Raw genomic sequence first — 16,089 nt, 5'->3', positions numbered from 1 at the left:
TCACTGTGTGGGAAAACATTTACTAGTAATTCAGTCTTAACTAGCCACATGAGGATCCACACAGGAGAGAAACCTTTCACCTGTGTAGTTTGTCAGAAAGGCTTCACACGTAAACAACATCTTCAGACACATATGAAGATGCACACAAGACAATAGACAGAATGTCAGATGGACAGGAATCAGACCAACAGAGACTAAAGAAAATGAAGACTCATCTTACAGGAATGGTTTAGAGTAAAATCTGCCTAAATCTTTTCAATTGATTGATTTTATCTTATTTTTGGTTTGTTTTAAAAAATTATTTTCTATATGGTGTCATTTTTTGTTAAATGAATGTAAGTATATCCCTAGTCTGTTCTCTTTTCTTTCTAATTAGAAGAAAATAATATATATACAGTCACGGAAAAAATGTTCGACCATCAGAAGTCATAAAAAACAATGGTTATACAATGAAGTCCTAACTCCTGTGTGTATCATGTGACTAAAACAGACAGAAAAGAAAACGTGGAATGCCTAAAAGCACTGTTTTTGGCAGTACAATGCTATAAATATTGATGTAAGAACTGAAGTGATTTTGGTTATTATCAAGAAAACCATGGAAAATGGCAAGATATCAGCTCTTAAATTAAACTCTTATGAGCTATTTTCGTTATTATATTTATCCAAACAAATGTACCTTTAGTTGTACCAGGTATTAAAATGAATAAGAACTTGAGGAAAGCAAGGGTGGTCTCATAATTTTGTTTCACGACTGTAATATATACAGCCTGAGATTAGGAGTTAAAGAGTCAGACTAACAGGATCCAAATTATCACATCAGCCAACACAATAAGAATGTTTGCTGATAGTTTCTACCATGTCCCTCAAGAATCTACCTAGAAACCACATTATACACGTTTGAAATTCATCTTTAACTCTATAATAAACATATAACTGTTGAAATGAACATGTGACTCAAAGTTTTAAATACATAACTTACAAAGCTACTGATCTATTATGAAGAACAAACTACTAGATCTAAGTGTCAGGGGTAAGTTATTTGTTTAGGTTGTATGTTAATAGTTTCCAAAAAGAATGAATTTGCCAGCAGATGTATCTAGTTATACTGTTATAGTACAGGCTACAGCTGTTTCATTTCAACTTTATTTCAATGGTAGGAAATATAAATGAGCCATGTGCCAAGGCTACTGGCTAATGACATAGATACAGAGGGTTGAATATTAAAATGTAATATTTTGTCTTTAAAATGTCACATGTAAGTGGTGGCAGATTTTTTTTTAAATACGCCGTATAAAATGATAAATATAAATATCCTTAATATTTGTTAAATGTCGACAGTGGACAAAAGCATGTATTTATAAACACATACACTTTCTAAAGATCTAATTAGTTTTACAGTGTATCTGGAAATTTGAGGTGAGATAATAAAACAACTAAATGCAGTTTAATATTTCTAAATGTATATCTTGGACCTGAATGAGGATAGAGTTTTTTCTTCACTTTCATTAACTAGTTCTGTTAATTAGTATAGCAGCTTTATCATAACATACAAGCCAATTTATATCTGTGATAACAAGATATAGCAGAACTTTTTTTTTTTTTTTTACAGGGGATTTAGAACTTTCAGTTATGGTGGCAGATGAGATTATAATGGGAATATTTCCTGAATGAGACCAGTGACTGTATTAAGCTTTGTCAGTAAATTTATATTCTGTAGATAGAATCTTGTTTCTCAATACTTGAAAAAGATATTATTCTCATAAATATGTAATAGTGCAGTTGCTACTTCATTTGGTGTTAATATCTGTACAGTTAATTACGGATTTATTTCTTGGTGTTGGCTGACTATAACTTGGTGGGTGGTGAAATTTTTATTACTTTGGTCAGATCAGTTTTTAACTTTTGAGCTCTTATTTTACTGTCTGTTATTAGTATCCTACCAACACCAGCTTCTGTCAATAATACCAGTAGTTTTCTTTGTGGATTTATGGTTTAGTTTGGACAAATCCAGTGCTTAACAAATGTATCAGACCACCTTTCCCTATTTGGGTCCATCCATCATGAACTGCTTTAAAGCAGACTCTTTCATTTTCAGTGAGATTTTGACATTTTATCATTTTCAACAGCAATCAGTAATTTCATGTATTAACCATTACAGCAACATTAAAAACTATTTCGTTAAATATAAGTGTTAATAATCTATGGCAGCAGTGGTACAAACTTAATATTGGGTGATGGTCTAAAACATTCACGTTACTCTGACAATGAAATTAACAGAAAATGTCAACTTAATACTGATACATAAAAAAAACAAAAAAAACAAAAAAAACAATGGTTTTCTGGTTCCTCCTGATCATCTGTAGTCATGAGCTGTCATGACGTCACGCATACTCTCTGACCCCGGAAGTGCGAATGGGTCTCTACCTTTACATGGGTTATTACTACTGAAAGTCCTCCGTTTTCTCATGTGTAGTGTTTGATTAAGTCCAACCGAACCAGCAGAACCTCTGTATCCGGATGAAACCGACTGACTGGACTTTGTTCTGTTCACATTCGGTGTTTCTTTTACTCCTGATTTATCTCTTATTAGCTCACTGATGCTACAGTTAGCTTAGCTCGCTAACTGCTAACCGACCTGTCAGTGTGTGATGGAGATAAACTGTTTCTGACGGAGTTTGTGTGAAGAAAAAGTGAAAAATGTCCCCAAAAGTGCAGATTCTGAGATCGTTGGTGGAGCAGAGACTAACTGCAGCTGCTGAAGAGATATTTGGGCTGTTTGAAAGAACCATAGCAGAGTACGAGGAGGAACTTTGTCGAACTAAAGAAGAAAACCAGAGACAAAGACAAATACTGGACTCTGTTTGGAATCCGACAGTCCTGATACACAAAACAGGTTTGAACACATTTGTCTCTAGTTTTGCCAAAGGTCTTCATGGAAATGAAACAGCATATATATATATATTTTAGTTCTTTAAGCTTTACATACCTACAACTGTTTTGTGGTGATTTCCAATTAATATTTTCCTCTTCTTTTGACCTTTTCTAAATCGGGTATATGTCTATGTTGTGGTGGACTTTAGGGGGCATGCCTCTCACCCAGCAGGACTGTGGTTGGGGGGGCTTGGTGTTAAATTACAGTTTTTCTGGTACACGTCTTGAAAAATGGTACGACTCACCTTCAGCTCTTGTCTTTTCTTCTTCCTGTCACAGTATTTAATTTACTAGTCATACAGATGTCCATAAAAACCAGAGTAAATTCAAAGGTTATTCTATCAAAGCAGAGAAAACTGAAGACAGTAAGACTTTTTTCAACAAAATTTATCGTTAACTGAACATAAAGCTAGTGTCTCCATTCACTGTCATTACTTAAACTCCATGGATTTTACTGGTGAATCAGTGTTGTAGAAGATGATGGTGTTTCCCCGTTCACTATGGAGCCTCTGAACGTCCAAATGGATCATATCTGATGACTGTGAAAAGATGACAAACTGCATTTTACACCAATTATTTACATTTATTGATAGGATTAGGGGATCAATAAGTATCAAACATTTTACATCAGTAGATATTTTTGGATGTTCAGGCTTTTAAGGCTTAATATAGGATATTTTCATTTCCAACTATAATACTTCATTTTTGCAACATGCATTTGTACCTAATGTATTTAAAAAATGAAAAACTGGTTGTTCTGTTTGTAACACTTTTAATTCTCCCTACATACAGGTCTAAATGTTAGTTTTCCTGAGGGTTAAGGAGTGTGTATCATTATGATTTATCTAATCAATACACTTATTATCTTTATCACTACTCTTTTCTCATTGATACTTGTTCACTACAAATTATTTAGATTTTAGAGGCTGATTATTTACTTCAAGGTCAAGAAACATTTAACATTTCCTAGGGGGGATTCTTCATGTCAGCCCTTTTTAAACTCTAACAATAGAACTGACAGTATCATCACCAAAATCTAACTGTAACTTAAAAGTCTAACTGTATTTCCTTGTATTCTACAGACGTCCAGCAGCTGTCAGTGGTTAAAGAAGAGGTTCCTCCTGAGCAGCAGGAGTGGAATCCCATTGTGGACCAGGAGGAACCAGAACCAGAGCCCCCACACATTAAAGAGGAACAGGAGGAACTGTGGACCAGCCAGGAAGTGAATATCACCAAGTTCCCATCCACTCCTGTCCCTGTGAAGAGTGAAGATGATGATGAGGAAAAAGTTAAGTCCTCACAGCTTAATCAAACACAAACTGAGGAGAACAATGTGGAAGCAAATCAGCTGGACTGTGGAGAATCAGAACCATCCAGCAGCTTCTATCCACATAGACATTTACAAACAAAAACCGATGAGCAGAATGGAGACTCTGAGGAAACCGAGGACAGCGATGAAGACCAGACCCTGAACCACAAACCTGAGTCCAAGCTTCCGACAAACAGCTCAACTGAACAGATGGAAACAGAAACTGATGGAGATGACAGTGGAGGATCAGAGCCAGACATGAACCTGGTCCACATGGAGAGCGTAAAGAGAAGAACCTTTGACAGTAAGAATTTACTGGTGGAACACATGGACACTCACACAAGACAGAAACTGGTTGGTTCTTCTGAATGTGAAGCAACATTTTCTCAGAAGAAAAACACGACACAGGAAACAACTTCTCCCAGGGGCAAGATGACGAATACTGACTGGACCTTAAGTGATGTGGGATGTGAAAAGAAATTACACAACTGCTCTGTGTGCTCAAAAACCTTCTGTTGGAAGTCACATTTAGAAATCCACATGAGAATCCACACTGGAGAGAGGCCATTTTGTTGTTCACTTTGTGACAGCAGATTCACACACAGGTCAAGTTTACACAGTCACATGACATCCCATACAGGAGAAAAGCCATTCAATTGTTCACTGTGTCACAAACGGTTTGGACACAGGACTAACCTCAGGAGACACATGAGAGCCCACACAGGAGAGAGGCCATTTGATTGTTCAGTGTGTGGGAAAACATTTACCAGTAATTCAGTCTTAACTACCCACATGAGGCTCCACACAGGAGAGAAACCTTTCAGTTGTGTTGTTTGTCAGAAATGCTTTGCACGTAAACATCATCTTCAGATACATATGAAGACCCATGCAAGACAATAGGCAGAATGTCACATTCACAGGCATCAGACCTACAGAAACTAAAGAAAATAAAGAATAATCTTACAGGAAAATTTTAGAGTAAAGTCTGTCTAAATAATTTCAACTGATTGTCTTTTTCTTATTTTTATGTTCATTCTTTAAAATCGTTTTCTATATGGTGCCCTTTTTTTGTTAAATGAATGTAAGTATATCCCTCGTTTGTTGTCTTTTCTTTGTAATTAGAAGAAAATTATTTATGTATTTTTTAATTAATTCATTTATTTTATTTTTTATTTTTTTTCTGAGATCAGCAGTTGAAGAGTCAGACTAACAGGATCTAAATTATCACATCATCTGAGAACTAGAGGTGAAAGAGGTTAAAGCAACACAATAAGAATGTTTTCTGATAATTACCACAATGTCCCTCAAAAACTTATCTAGAAATCACATTATACATGTTTGAAATTCATCTTTGACTCTATAATAAACATAATTGTTGAAATTAACATGTGATTCAAAGTAATAATTACATAACTTACAATCTACATGACTGAACATTAGACTCAATGAAATGAATCAGCAAATGTGGAACTGAACATATGGCATGAAAACAGGTTTTCTTCTGCCACTGAAGGAAAAAGTTCCTATCTCGACTGAATCAATTAAAAACCTTAAATCAGAATTTTGTCAGAATCACAGGAAACTGATTTTAGAAACATTCTACAACCTATCTGTTCATCTGCTTGTATTAGACATGATAAAGAACAGAACATGTTGCAGTTCATGTACAAATTATTACTTCTGCCAGGAGGTATTGTGATCACTTTGCTTTGTGTGTTTGCATGCGTGCATGCTTGTTTGTTTGTTAGCAAGATAACTCGAAGAGTTATGGACAGATTTTCATGAAATTTTTAAGGAAATGTTGATAGGCACAACAAAGAAATGATTAAGTTTCGGTGGTGATCGGGGGGGGGGGGTACATCTGTCTTGGTGGAGGTCTGTGCTGTCCGAGTGCTTTTCTTGTTCTCGGTCTGTTAATTCTAGAGTCTGAACTATGAGAATACAGATCACAAATGCGTTCTTCAATCAGAATACAAACGAAAGTCCAGATTTCAGCTTTTTATCACTTTGGACTGAACGAAGCATTTCTGTCAAGTTTTGAAACCATCTGCTGACCATTTAAATTTTTTAGAACTAATACGTTGATGTGACGCTGTTAATGGATGTTTGGATGTTTAATGGCAGATTTATTTACAGGTGCCCTCTGCACTTTGCCCCCCCCTTGTTTGAAAATCTACGAATGTATATTTTTATGTTGATATATGTACTCGTTACTTCTCAGCTCTGTTTTTTAAGGCTTTTGTGCCCTCCTCTGACATTGCAGGAATCTTGACCTTTACCAGAGGACTGGTTACCTACCCAGGTTATCCAGTCATTACCTACCAGTATACATTGTTAAGCAACATGAGTTTGATAACCACATCAGGGCTCCAGTCAGACTTGTAAACATATAGTTTTTGCACTCTAATTGCATGTTCTTTTTCCCGGTCCTAACTTCCAAAATTGTTTAATGTTAATAAATGGTAAATGGACTGAACTTATATAGTGCATTTTCTACACCTTCATGGTGCCCAAAGCGCTTTACAATTCCTCACATTCACCCATTCACACACACTCATACACCAGCGGGTGACTGCTGCCATGCAAGGCGCTGCCTGGCCCTACTGGGAGCAATTTAGGGTTCAGTGTCTTGCCTAAGGACACTTCGACACGTGAACAGTTGGAGCCAGGATTCAAACCGCCGACGCTTTGGTCATTTTTGTATTTGTATTTGTATTTGTATTTGTATTTATTTATTTAGCACAATAAAAACAGTGCAGGGAGGGAACGAAGCCCAAAGGGCTTGTACAGAGTTCCACTCCCATCATCTACTATCAATAAAAAAATAGAATGTACAAACATAAGGAAACAATAATTAAAAAACAAATAACAATATAGAAAACACTGAAAAAGTCAGGACAGGAGATGTTTTTTCAGTGAGTTTTTGAAAGATGTAAATGACAATATAGACTTTAGAGACATGTCTAGATTGTTCCACAATTTAGGACCTCTAAATAAAATATTAAATTGATGACCAGATGTTTGACAAAAGGGTAAATGAAGATTGTCGCTATGTCTAGTTGAGTACAAATGTAAATTGGATGAAAAACTAAAAAAATTATGAAAAGTGTCTGGAAGATCTTGCTTATTATTGATAAACTTGTGCACAAATAAACATGAGTGATAAATACTGAGTTCATGAATGGGTAGTATTGAATATTTCCTAAAAATTGGTGCAGATGGTTCGTATCCACTGGACAGTGAGATTGTTCTCAGGAATCTCTTCTGGATTATTAAGAGTTTGCTAAGATAAGTTGGATAAGTTCCTGACCAGACAATATTGCAGTAATTCATATATGGAAACACAAAACTATAATACAAAGTCAAGTGAGCAGAGTGATGAATCAGGGGACAAACTTTTCTCAGTATACCAAGCATCTTCATTGATCTTTTGTATACATGATTGATATGGCTATTCCAATTAAGACCTTCATCCAGAACAGCACCCAAAAATGTGGTGTGAGGTACTTGACGGATTTCAGTTCCGTTAATGAATATTTTAGCTTCTTCTTTTGTGTAGGATTTATTTTTGTTGCAGAAGATCATGAAGTTATATTTTTTTTACATTGAGTGTTAATTTATTAATCTGGAACCAATTAGAAACAGTTTTTAATTCATTATTTACCGATGCAATAGGAGACTTAAAGTCATCATGAGCGGCTGTAAGACAAGTGTCATCAGCAAATAATAAGGGGAGAAGATTATTGCAAGACATGGGCAAGTCATTGATATAAATTAAGAATAGTAAAGGTCCCAAAATTGATCCTTGTGGAACCCCAAAAGGGATTCTTGATTTGGTAGACAATACATGATTAAAGACAACAAACTGTTCTCTATTATCCAGGTAATGTATCAGCCATTTGAGGGCAACATTCTGGATTCCATATCTGTTGAGCTTTGAAATAAGTATGCTATGGTTGACTGTATCAAATGATTTGCTTAAATCAAGAAAAACACCAAGGGCAATTTTTTTTCTATCCATAGCTGAAGAGATATTATTAACAAATTGCAGCAACGCATGCTCAGTGGAATATTTCTTGCGGAAGCTGTATTGATGTTTATACAAGATGTTGTTTACAGTTAAGTGATTGGAGATTCTTACATAGACCAATTTTTCCAGAATTTTAGAAAAACAGGGAAGTATGGATATTGGCCGATAATATCATTGAATGACCCGCTCTACCAACTGAGCCACAGCCGCCCGTCATTCACCGTAATACTGTCATTCACTGGTGTTAACATTAAATTTATACTAGACTAAAGTCTCATCATGAAGAGACAACTGTCTATGCAAGCAGCTTTTGGGTCTGCTTCCTGGAAAAACAAACGGGCAGCCACAGAAGGTATGTAATGTATTATTATACATTCGAAAGTATAGAACTCCATGGGCTGAATATTGAAGCAGTGTGTGACTTTCATCACAATTTTTTTTTGTTTTCAAATTTGTAAAACCCGAGTGATTTCCTAATTATCACCAATCCATTAATCTTCCTGTGCTTGTGCATCTGAGTCACTTCCTTCAAGGTGAATAACTTTGAAGATGATTCCATCATAAACACAGTCTGCTTGTTTACATAGCAAACTGAAATGTCACTTGGGCCTTTTCGGAAATTTTGTCACAAAGTGCATTTTGGGAAGTGAAAGCGGTTTCACACAGATTCTGAAAGAAAACAAGCCAGACTGCTACAGCATAAAATTATACAGTCCACCAGGGTTGTTTTAAAGCAGATGTGACCAACCCTGGTCCTCGAGAGCTACTATCCTGCATGTTTTAGATGTATCCCTCTTCCAACACACCTGATACAAATGATAAGCCTATCATCAAGCTCTGCAGAAGCCTGATAATGACCGTCAGGTGTGTTGGAAGAGGGAAACGTCTAAAACATGCAGGGTGGTAGCTCTCAAGGACCAGGGTTGGTCACCCCTGTTTTAAAGAATGAGTCTAGTCGGCGGATGGAGGTAAAGGCCACATTTGGGTTCAGTACTCATCAAGAGACTGCGAAACTGCTGCTGCTTGGAATTCCCATTCCCATAATGTACTTTGCGACAAATTTTCTGAAAAGGCCTGAGTGCCTTTTTGGTTTGTTACATAAAGAAGCAGACTGTGTTTATGATGCATTCATCTTTGAAGTTGTTCATGAGGGAAGTGATTCAGGTGCATTAGCATGGACTGACTAATTTGTGATAATTAGGCTCGCACTCAAGTTTTACAAATTAAAAAAAAAAAAAAAAATTTGTGATGAAAATCATACACTCCTTTAAATATCTTTGAGTCTCCACGGAACACAGCCAGGGACTGGGTGAATCACACAAAGTTGTCAAACACAGGCCTACACCTCCCTAGAGTGTATAGATAAATTTGACTGTATTTACTGACTGTTACAGCATCTCAAGTGTCAACATCTTCTGAGTCATTGCAGTGTTTTGGCTCTAACAGATGGTCAAATATTCTACATGCACACACATTTTCCTGGATGAACTTCTTGTCGGCCTTCTGTGAAATAGAACAAACTTATGCTATTACTGGATCTAAGCCTCTGGGGTAAGTTATTTGTTTTAGTTGTATGTTAATAGTTTCCAAAAAGAATGAATTTGCCAGCAGATGTATCTAGTTATACTGTTATAGTACAGGCTACAGCTGTTTCATTTCAACTTTATTTCATGGTAGGAAATGTAAATGAGCCATGTGCCAAGGCTACTGGCTAATGACATAGATACTGAGGGTCGAATATTAAAATGTAATATTTTGTCTTTAAAATGTCACATGTAAGTGGTGGCAGATTTTTTTTTTAAAAATACGCTGTATAAAATGATAAATATAAATATCCTTAATATTTGTTAAATGTCGACAGTGGACAAAAGCATATATTTATAAATACATACATTTTACCTAATTATTTTTAATGTGTATGTGGAAATTTGAGGTGAGATACCAAACAACTAAATGCAGTTTATTATTTCTAAATGTATATCTTGGACCTGAATGAGGATAGAGTTTTTTCTTCACTTTCATTAACTAGTTCTATTAGTTAGTATAGTAACTTTGTCATAACATACAAGCCAATTTATATCTGTGACAACAAGGTATAACATAACATTTTTTTTTTTTTTTTTTTTTTTTTACAGGGGATTTAGAACTTTCAGTTATGGTGGCAGATGAGATTATAATGGGAATATTTCCTAAATGAGACCAGTGACTGTATTAAGCTTTGAGTGTAAATTTATGTAGATAGAAACATTTTTCTCAGTACTTAAAAAAAATCTATATATTTTTGTAAATATGTGATTGTATACAATTGCTACTTCATTTGGTGTTAATATCTGTACAGTTAAGTATGGATTTAGTGGGTGGTCAAAGTTTTATTACGTTGGTCAGATCAGTTTTTAACTTCTGAGCTCTTATTTTACTGTCTGTTACTAGTCTACTACCAACACCAGCTTCTGTCAATAATACCAGTAATTTTCTTTGTGAATTTATGGTTTAGTTTGTACAAATCCAGAGCTTAACAAATGCATCAGACCACCTTTCCCTATTTGAGTCCATCCAGCATCATGAACTGCTTTAAAGCAGACTCTTTCATTTTCAGTGAGATTTTGACATTTTATGATTTTCAACAGCAATCACTAAAAATTATTTTGGTAAATATCAGTGTTAACAATCTACAGCAGCTGTGGCATAAACTTAATACTGGGTGGTGGTCTGATACATTAATGTTACTCTGACAATGGAACTAACAGAAAATGTCAACTTAATAATAGTGATGCATTATTAAACATATCGTGCTACATACTTTTAATCCATCTCGGCCAAATGTAAGATAAGATAAGATAAGATAAGATAAGATAAGATAAGATAAGATAAGATAAGATAAGATAAGATAAGATAAGATGTGCCTTTATTAGTCCCACAAGGGGAAATTTCAGGTTTACAGCAGCAAAGTACAAGTACTTTAGAGCAAAGAAGCACAAAATCAAGACACATCATGATCATACCACAGGTTTATTGCATGATTTACTGTATTGTTTATTGTACATTTATTGCACAGAATTTTTGGAGCAGTTCTTGTTGTGGAGCCTGACTGCTGCAGGAAGGAAAGTCCTCTCCTTCACACACTTGGGGTGTCTCATTCTGTCACTGATGGAGCTCCTTAGGGCAGTGAGTGTGTGTTGGAGGGAGCGGAAGTCTTTGTCCATCATGGAGGACAGCTTGGCTGTCCACCTCCTCTTCCCCACCTCTTCCACCTGTTCCAGAGGCCATCCTAGGACAGAGCTGGCCTTCTTAATCAGTTTGTCCAGCCTCTTCCTGTCAGCTGCTGTGATGCTCCTCCCCCAGAAGACCACACTGTGGAAGATTGCAGAGGCCACAACAGGGTTGTAGAAGGTCTTCAGGAGTGCTCCCTGCATCCAAAAGGACCTCAGCCTCCTGAGCAGTTAGAGTCTGCTCTGACCTTTTGTGCAATGCTGTTGTCAGTCCAGTCCAGTCCAGTCCAGCCCAGGTACTTATAAGATGTCACCATCTCAGTGTCCCTTCCCCGGATGTTCACTGGTGATGTGGGGGTGTGGGGGCGCCGATGAAAGTCCACAACCATGTCCTTGGTCTTACTGGCATTGATCAGGAGGTGGTTTTGCTGGCACCAGTCCACAAAGTCCTGGATAAGTCCTCTATAGTGTATATATAGTGTAAGATTCTGTTGAAAGTTACTGCCCTATGATTTAGATTAGATTATCTTTGTGTAAAACTCATTACATACATATTTATATGTGAAAGTACTCAAATATTCTAACTGCACAAGGCCATTGGACCTTGAAAAAGTAGGTCACAATGACCTTTTTCACTAGGCTTCTGCTCCATGCTGAGATGCATCCACAGTATAAATTTGGTGCAATTTTCTGGTTCTTCCTGATCATCTGTATTCTTTTATTTTGCAGGGGCTGTCATGACGTCACGCGTACACTCTGACCCCGGAAGCGCTAATGGGTCTCTACCGCTACATGGGTTATTGCTAATGAAAGTCCTCCGTTTTCTCATGTCTAGTGTTTGATTAAGTCCAACCGAATCAACAGAACCTCTATATCCGGATGAAACCGACTGACTGTACTTTGTTCTTTTCACTTTCTGTGTCTGCTTTAGTCTCGATTTATCTCTTAATAGCTCGGTGACGCTAAAGTTAGCTTAGCTCGCTAGCTGCTAACAGACCAGCCAGTGTGTGGTGCAGGGAAACTGTTTCTGACGGAGTCTGTGTGAAGAAAAAGTGAAAAATGTCCCCAAACGTGCTGATTCTGAGATTATTGGTGGAGCAGAGACTAACTGCAGCTGCTGAAGAGATATTTGGGCTGTTTGAAAGAACCATAGCAGAGTACGAGGAGGAACTTTGTCGAACTCAAGAAGAAAACCAGAGACAAAAACAAATACTGGACTCTGTTTTGAATCCGAGAGTCTTGATACACAAAACAGGTTTGTGCATATTTGTCTGTAGTTTAGCCAAAGGTCGTATTGAAAATGAAACAGCATATATACATTTTAGTTGTTTAACCTTTGTATACCTGTGAATATTGTAGTAGTTAGTGCAAAATTATGTTTTTCTCTGCACTTTACCATTTTTGGTGAATTATCACCTTTTTAAAAAATATTATTCCCTGCATTTTGCATTTTCTGTGAATATCGGGTATATGTCTATGTTGTGGTGGACATTAGGGGGCATGCCTCTCACCCAGCACGACTGTGGGTGGGTGCGGGGGCTTGGTCTTAAATTTTCGTTTTTTTCTGGTACACTTCTGGAATAAAGGTACGGCTCACCTTCAGCTCTTGTCTTTTCTTCTTCCTGTCACAGTATTTAATTTACTGGTCATGTAGATGTCCATAAAAACCACAGTAAATTCAAAGGTTATTTTATCAAAGCAGAGAAAACTGGAAAAAAAGACTTTTTTTTCAACAAATTTATCATTAACTGAACATAAAACAATTTTCTTCATCCACTGTCATTGATCAAACTCCGTAGATCTTACTGGTGAATCAATGTTGTAGAAGATGATGGTGTTTCCACGTTCACTATGGAGCCTCTGAACGTCCAAATGGATCATATCTGATGATCATGAAAAGATGAAAAATTAAATTTTACACCAATTATTTACATGTAATGATAGGATTAGTGGATTAACAGGTATTAACCATTTTAGATCAGTTGATGCTTTTGGATGTTCAGGCTTTTAAGGCTTAATATAGGATATTTTCATTTCCAAGTATGATACTTTATTTTTACAACGTATATTGTAACATGTATTTAATAAATAAAAAACTGGTTATGTTTGTAACATTATTAATTCTCCCTACATACAGGTCTAAATCTCAGTTTTCCTGAGGGTTAAGGAGTGTATCATTATGATTTATCTCATCAATACACTGATTATCTTTATCACTACTCTTTTCTCACTGATACCTGTTCACTACAAATGATTCAGGTTTTAGAGGCTGATAATTTACTTAAATGTCAACAAACATTTATCATTTCCAAGGGGGGATTCTTCCTTTCAGACTTGTTTAAACTCTTACAGTAGAGCTGGCAGTATTATCACCAACATCTAACTGTAACTTAAAAGTCCAACTGTATTTCCTTGTATCCTACAGACGTCCATCAGCTGTTGGTGGTTAAAGAAGAAGTTCCTCCAGAGCAGCAGGAGTGGAATCCCATTGTGGACCAGGTGGAACCAGAACCAGAACCCCCATACATTAAAGAGGAACAGGAGGAACTGTGGACCAGCCAGGAAGTGAATATCACCAAGTTCCCTTCCACTCCTGTCCCTGTGAAGAGTAAAGATGATGATGAGGAGAAAGTTAAGTCCTCACAGCTTAATCAAAGACAAACTGAGGAGAACAATGTGGAAGCAAATAAAGTGGACTGTGGAGGATCAGAACCATCCTGCAGCTTCCATCCACGTAGACATTTACATAGAAAAACCGATAAGCAGAATGAAGACTGTGATGAAACTGAGGACAGCGATGAAGACCAGACCCTGAACCACAAACCTGAGTCACAGCTTCCAACAAACAGCTCAAATGAACAGATGGAAACAGAAACTGATGGAGACAACGGTGGAGGATCGGAGTCAGACATTAACCTGGTCCATATCGAGAGTTTACTGGAGGAACACATGGACACTCACACAGAACAGAAACTGGTTGGTTCTTCTGAATGTGAAGCAACATTTTTTCACAAGAAAAACATGACGAATAATGACTTGACTCTAAGTGATGTGGGATGTGAAAGGAAACTATACCAGTGCTCTCTGTGCCCAAAAACATTTGTCTCTAAGTCGTATATAAAAATCCACATGAGAGTCCACACAGGACTATCATATGGATTTGATTGTTCTATTTGTGGGAAAAGATTGACCAGCAATTCAATCTTAACTACTCACATGAGGCTCCACACCGGTGAGAAACCATTTAGCTGTTCAAAATGCAGTAAAACATTTATTCAGAAGAAGAGTTTGGAGCGTCACATGAGGCTCCACACAGGAGAGAGACCTTATAGCTGTTCAGAATGCAGTAAAAGATTTACTCAGAGGACAAGTTTGAAGAATCACATGAGGCTCCACACAGGAGAGAGACCTTTCAGTTGTGTAGTTTGTCAGAAAAGCTTCAGGCGTAAACATCATCTTACGATACATATGAACATCCACACAAGATAACAGACTGAATGACACATTGACAGGAATCAGACCAACAGAGACTGAAGAACATGAAAAGTAATGACGCAGGAACGCTTTAGAGGAAAATCAATACATAATTTCAACTGATTGTTTTGTTTTTCTTTCTTATTTGCTATGTAAATTTTTCTTAATTATTTACTATTTGGTGCCATATTTTTATGCGATGAATGAAAATATATCTGTTGTCTGTTCTGTCCTCTTTGAAGTTAGAAGAAAAGGTGGATTCATTTTCACTGAAATCAACAGTTCAGGAGTCAGACTAACAGGATCCAAATTATCACATTAGCTGAGAACTAGAGGTCAAAGAGGTTAAAGCAAACACAAAAACATTTGTTGATAGTTTCCACCTTGTCCCTCATAAACTTACCCAGAAACCACATTATTCATTTCTTTCTTTTTTTCCCAATTTTTTCCCCCCAACATTTGTTTATTTGGAGTTTTGTAGAAAGTGGGCAATACAAACACTGTATCATATGTGACACATCAATTGAAAACAAATTGTTGCACAATTTCCTTTTTTTTTTTTTTTTTTTTTTACACGCAAACAAACCCAAGAGCACATTATTCATTTCTGAAATTTATCTTTGACTCTATAATAAACATACAATTGTTGTTCATCTGCTTGTATCATGTACTCAAGTGGTTGATCACAATTTGTGGTTGAACAGAACTTGTTTCACCACATTTACAAATGAATGTCAGTCTGTTAATTCTCGAGTCTGAACTTTGAAGAGAATACAGCTTCCAAATGTGTTCTCCAATCTGGATAAAATGGAAAGTCTAGATTTCAGCTTTGTATCACTTTGGACTGAACAAACTATTTCTGTCAGAATTTGAAACTGTTTGAATGCTGATTATTTAGAATTTTTTTTTTTTTTTTTATTTATCTTTTTATGAGCAATGTAACAGAACATACAAAGGAGCAGAATTACAATGCATTCATTATACATTGCCTTTTTATATCATTTTTCCCCATTCCCAATCCAACCCCAAGGCCCAGAAATAAGAACATCACAACAGTCTCTGAGCAGTAGAAAATCAAATAAGTACAAGCAGTATCAAATCTGTGATGTACAAGAATATTAACTGAGCTAATGGAA

At 36.4% G+C, this 16,089-nt stretch overlaps 3 protein-coding genes across 3 annotated transcripts in view; 2 read left to right on the top strand and 1 right to left on the bottom strand.

The window, feature by feature from the left end:
* The window catches only part of LOC115428071 (zinc finger MYM-type protein 1), a 179,357-nt gene extending 175,159 nt beyond the window's left edge, over positions 1-4,198 (top strand). The window contains exon 2 of the mRNA XM_030146887.1: positions 4,014-4,198. The gene's annotated coding sequence lies outside the window, so the exon portion shown is untranslated. The remainder of the gene's footprint in view (positions 1-4,013) is intronic.
* LOC115428086 (glutamic acid-rich protein-like) overlaps positions 1-16,089 on the bottom strand; it is a 657,495-nt gene that overhangs the window by 341,567 nt on the left and 299,839 nt on the right. The window lies entirely within an intron of this gene.
* The window catches only part of LOC115428099 (zinc finger protein 771-like), a 106,942-nt gene that overhangs the window by 81,850 nt on the left and 9,003 nt on the right, over positions 1-16,089 (top strand). The window lies entirely within an intron of this gene.

This window comes from Sphaeramia orbicularis, chromosome 11 (genome assembly GCF_902148855.1).
Source record: "Sphaeramia orbicularis chromosome 11, fSphaOr1.1, whole genome shotgun sequence".
NCBI lineage: Eukaryota > Metazoa > Chordata > Actinopteri > Kurtiformes > Apogonidae > Sphaeramia > Sphaeramia orbicularis.
This window is presented reverse-complemented; position numbering and strand designations above follow the sequence as displayed.